This window comes from Pseudophryne corroboree, chromosome 2 (assembly GCF_028390025.1).
Source record: "Pseudophryne corroboree isolate aPseCor3 chromosome 2, aPseCor3.hap2, whole genome shotgun sequence".
Classification (NCBI taxonomy): Eukaryota; Metazoa; Chordata; class Amphibia; order Anura; family Myobatrachidae; genus Pseudophryne; species Pseudophryne corroboree.
The window spans coordinates 54,526,348-54,532,347 of record NC_086445.1 but is presented as its reverse complement, the minus strand read 5'-3'; positions in this window follow the sequence as shown (position 1 = coordinate 54,532,347).

Below are 6,000 nucleotides of genomic sequence, written 5' to 3'. Positions count from 1 at the left end.
AACGCCCTCCCACACAGGTTACATCCAATGGGAGGCTCTGCCCATTGGCTGCTGTGTGTTCCCAGAGCAGGATTAACAATGGGGCTGATGGAGCTGCAGCTCCAGGTCCACACCCCAAAATAGTCCCACTGCATCTGCAGCAACATACCCTGCAACAACTTACACATAAAAATCGCTACAAATCCAAAAAGGGTGCGTGGCCACGGGTAAAGTGGCGTGGCCACGGGTCCCTTTTCCTATACTTTCAATGGAAGTTTGGAGAGCCAAAAATCGGTTCAGACCATAAAAAAAGGTCCTGTACCTGCCAAAAAGGTGCAGCTGGAGGGTATGCCACTGCATCTGCAGCAAGTCTCTGCGCTGTAGATAGGGGGGGAAAAAACCTTTTACTGCAGCGTCCTATGTCCTTCCGCCAGTCCACCTGCCCCCTCCGGCATCAACAATCCCCACTCCCTAGCCGCGGCGCAGGTGGAACAAAAGCTGCTGTGACCACCGTCATAGATGTGTATGAAAGCGGCGCAGCGGAAGGCTTTCATAGCCCTCCCTGAGCCGCATACTCTCAGCCCCCGGAGCCTCCTCTGCGCGTGATCTCACAGAAGTGCCTCCCCACCACAGCCACGCCCAGAGGCCCTGACTCCGCAACACAGCACCTGTGCTGCCGGCCTAAGAGTCCCGAGATGGCTAATGTAACGGATAGAGTAGGTGATATCGTGGAGGATAATGGCCCTCATTCCGAGTTGATTGTAGCTGTGCTAAATTTAGCACAGCTACGATCATTCACACTGACATGCGTGGGGACGCCCAGCACAGGGCTAGTCCGCCTCGCATGTCGGTGCCGGTCCCCCCCTCGCAGAAGTGCAAAGGCATCGCACAGCGGCGATGCCTTTGTACTTCAAGAGTAGCTCCCGACCAGCACAGCTTTAGCATGCTGGCCGGGAGCTACTCGTCGCTCCCCGGCCCGCAGCGGCTGCGTATGACATCACGCAGATGCTGCGGGCCGCTCCTCACACGAAACGGCGGCCAAACGCCGCCGTTCTGCCCCCTCCCGCCTCTGCCTGTCAATCAGGCAGAGGCGATCGCAGCCCAGCTATGGCCTTCGGCCATTTGGCATGCACCGCCGCACTCCGGCGCATGCGCACTGCTGCGATAAAAAGCAGCGAGTGAACGGGTCAGAATGACCCCCAATGTCTGGACGCTGAATCAATGTAAAAGGTGACACTGCTGTGCAGTGCAGTGGGTGTGCAGTGTCACTGACACTGCACAGCACTCTCACCTTTTACATTGATTCAGCCAGTCAGTCAGTTCTACCAGCCAGTCACTATTGTTAGCGCCGGTGTCCCAATGCGCCGCATTACAGGGAAGTAGAAGCACTAAATAAACTACAGCTCCCAGCAGCCCTTAGTGCCAAAGCATTCTGGCCCTTAGGGCTGCTGGGAGCTGTAGTTTATTGAGTGCATCTTCTTCCCTGTAATGCGGCGTGTTGGGACACCGGCGCTAACAATAGTGACTGGCTGCTGTGCGAGTCTCCGGGAGAGCCACTGCCAAAGGGAGGACAGCAGCTTAGCTGCTTCCAGGAGGAGAAACATTACCCGCCCCTCCACCACTCGCAGTACCTCCGGGCCCCATCCGTGGCACCCTCACACCCCCCCTCCAGCACCCGCGGTGGCTCTAGACCCCCTCCCCCACCCGCAGCAACCCACCCCTCCCACACCCGCGGTAGCTCCGGACCCCCACCCGCGGCACCACCGCACCAGCCCCTCCCCAACCCACAGCACCCCTGCAACTTGCCCTCCCCCACCCGCGGCACCAATGCAACTGCCCCTCCCTCACCCACGGCACCCCTGTACCCCATCCACGTCTCCCTCGCACCCACCACTCCCCCAACCACAGCACCTACTAGGTGATACATCAGGCCCTGCGCGCGCTGTTCACGCCGTTGCAAGGGGCTTCGAACCCTTAACCATCGCACGCCCTTTGTCCATGCAATGTTTAATCACTCACACAATTATGATTGGAGGTAATACTCCATATAATGCAAATATTGCACGCCACAAGGGTGTGCAAGGATTAAGGGGGCGTAGCCCCTTACGACGGCATGAAGAGTGCCCGTAGGGGGCGAAGAATCACCTAGTTTATAAAACTACTCTTCTTAAATATTTTGGATAGATGTGTCTCACAACAAATACGTTTTTTCAGTGTTCACTTTACTTTATTTAATGATAGTTCCCTTAAATCTATAATGTATGCTGATTTCTGGTACTGGTGACATAAACTATGGAAATACAACTTTTCATGCATGGTGTCATTGTGCATTTTAATGACTATGCTCATTAGTGGGTTATACATAGACTGCTGGAATACAACACGCAGGAAATAGACACGCACAGCGGTCATTCCAACAAATGTTATTAGAATGAAAAACGATATAACTATATTTACATCATTATTACACTTACAGTAACCACAGAACACGATATTAGTGGCAGGATCAGTTCTGTGACCTGGATACGTCATTATAAATGGAGGAACAAAGAGCGGCATCTATCGCAGCGCACGTCTTGGATATTGATTCCTGTGTATCATTAATTGATATAACGAAAAAAATCTTTTGCTACTGTTAATCAGAAAATAGCTCGTTAAAAAAACTATAAGAAGCATCTGTCCCCGTTGTGTAGGTCAGTGTACTACGAGTCCATTGGAATCTCATTTATCAAAACAATGAAAACGTTTAGCAATGTGAATGGATATGTACTGTCTCAATACAAATTAATAGTCATTTAAAAATGAACGCATGCAATCAATTTACTGAACTTTTCATGGATATCATAAACCTCAGTGGAAGTGGTAGGGATGGCCATCGACCATCAATGAGTCAAAATCATCGATGATTTATGGCCGATGTCAAATACTTTTGCCATCGATGGGGGAGAAAGGTATAACTAACTATTTATATTTTTTTAATGTGGTGCCGGGACACGGAGCATAGCTCCACCCCCCGACACATGCGAAGCCCTGCCCCTGTATCGATAGTGGGAATCATCAATGGTTATCCACTGCATTGTTGGCAGCAATCGATGGTTACTTTCCATATCGTCATCGATGGTAACCATACCGATGGCCATCCCTAGGAGGAGGTCATTTATTTAAGCCACTGGGGAGCACTCTGATGGTGTTGTGGGGCAAATATCCGCCCAAATACTTAAACATAAGATCACTTGACCCATCTAGTCTGCACATGTACACACACTTGGATCATTTTTTTTTCTCAGGAGCCAATTAACCGACCAGTATCTTTTTGAGTTGTGTGAGGAAACCGGTGTACCCAGAGGAAACCCACCCAAGCACATGGAGAACATACAAACTCCACACAGTTAGGGCCGTTGTGAGAATCAAACCCATGACCTCAGTGTTGTGAGGCTGTAATGCTAACCACTACACCGTCCATGCTAATAATGGGGGGTAATTCAGATCTGATCGTAGATGTGCTAAATTTAGGACATCTACGATCAGTTTCTCTGACATGCGGGGGGACGCCCAGCACAAGGCTAGTCCGCCCCGCATGTCAGGCCCTACCCCCCTGCACGGGTGCAAAAACATTGCACGGCAGCAATGCTTTTGCAACTGGCGAGTAGCTCCCTGCCGGGCGCAGCTCCTGCGTGGTGGCAGGCAGCTTCCCGCCGTGTCCCAGGTCGCAGCGGCTGCGTGTGATGTCACCTAGCCGCAGCGGCCCGCCCCCGCAATGTTCAGGACACGCCTGCGTTGCCCGGACTGTGCCCCGCCAACGGCACGCCGCATCCCGCCCGTGGCTTCCTCTGCATGAGGCGATCGCAGCCCTGAGATGCTTTTAGCATCTCACTGGGCTCCTGGAGTGCGCACACTCAGTGCGCACACTGCGTGGGCACACTCTACGAAGGAATTCAGACTGCGATCGCTGCCGCAATCCAGTCTGAATTACCCCCAATGTTGCTAAACAAGATTGCAGAGCAGTGTTTGCCAACTAGGATAATTTTGCACCGAAAGAGGCATGGTGGATGAAGGGGACTGGGGGGGCCTATTTATTAATGCATTTGAACATTTTTATTTGTCTTTGGGATCTATTTACTAAGCCTTGGATGGAGATAAAGTGGATGGAGATATAGGGGTACATTTACTAAGCAGTGATAAGAGCGGAGAAGTGAGCCAGTGGAGAAGTTGCCCATGGCAACCAATCAGCACTGAAGTAACATCTATAATTTGCATACTATAAAATGCTACAGAGCTGCTGATTGGTTGATGGGGAAATGTCTCCACTGGCTCACTTCTCCGCTCTTATCACTGCTTAGTAAATGTACCCCAAAGTACCAGCCAATCAGCTTCTAACTGTCATTTTTCAAACCCATCTGATTGAGCAGCTTATCACTATATGTGCATTTTTCAAACCCAGCCTGTAACATGGCAGTTAGGAGGAGCTGATTGGCTGGGACTTTATCTCCGTCCACTTTATCTCCATCCAAGGCTTAGTAAATAGACCTCTATATCCTGTGCATGGGTTACAGGAGAGACATCCAAACTATGAAATGTTGGGTGAGGGGGCCTTCCGTCTACTGCTGAGTACGGGACTCCGTACCTGAAATGGAGGTGCAATGAAGTCACGGTGCATCCTCCTACCGGAATATGCTATTGCACATGTGTGGCCTAATCATACGTCGTCTATATCTCCGGTCTCCATTGAGACAGGAGGTGCCCTAGAAGATAAAGGATTGTGCGCACTCGCAAGTTTAGTTTCTCTTTTATCTAAACATACAGTAATAATAGGTGCTACCATGCTGAGTCTTATACAGCCACACATAAAAAAAGAGAAAATGCAAGTGCACACTCAAAGCACTGAGAACATTAGTAATCAGAGCAATTATAAAATACTCTGCAATTGAACTCTTGATTAAATGGATCACAAAGGCTTTATTCACAGCTGCTACTATGTTTTATGCTAATGCCGCGGCTAATGGCCATCCTGAGACGCTCAGCGGCTGCAGCGCTAACCTGCCGTTGTGTGTATTTAGATGCACCATTAGATCGTACATTGCGCCAGCCATATGGAGGCGCAGAATCTGTGATGTGAACTTGTTCGTCTTTGTCAGTGCAACTGCGTCTCTGGACACAGTCGATGCCTGCGGCTCACCCGTGACAAGCCCACATCCGGCTAGACACCCCCCAGTTACCAACCACACCGCCATCTGCATGTACTTTCAGGTGTCTATTCATGAAGCAGTGAAAAGTGTAGGGAGAAGTGAGCCAGTGGAGTAAATGCCCATGGCAACCAATCAGCATTGAAGTAACATTTATAATTTACATACTTTACAGTTGTATGGAGCAGCTGATTGGTTGCCATGGGCAACTTCTCCACTGGCTCACTTCTGCACAATTTCCACGGCTTCATGAATAGACCCCTTAATCTGTGACTGATATCGCAACAGCTTCCACCTCTGCATCAGGTCCAAAATTTGTTATGGGGACCGGGGACAAGAGTCATAGAGGATGGGTACTCAGCAGCAGCAGGAAGGGTCCTGATGTGAGCCAATCACAAGATGCTATCAAACTTCTGGGCCAGGTGGCACATGCTCCAGGCCCCGCCTCCTCTTCATCCAGCTTGAAGTGTATAAAATCTTTTAAAAGTAATTTTTCTAATTCTATTTATATTCTACTCCTTGGTATTAGCGCAACTATAACATATATTGGTGATAATTGACATGTTTGTGATACCATCTGGATAAATAAAGTTTAATATGCGATAAAGCCATTGATGAAAAGCAACAAATCACAAATCCACACAGGGAAAATATAACACAACTAAAGGCCAATACATCCATCTGTCTTTATGCAGACATGTGGGCTTGTGGTAAGCCAGCAGATATATAACTACAGAGAACAAATACGTAGAACATATAATTTAGGATAATAGGCGTACCTGGTACAACGTTAGCGATAAACCGTGCAGTAGGAAGCGTTCCAAAATGAAATGAAATA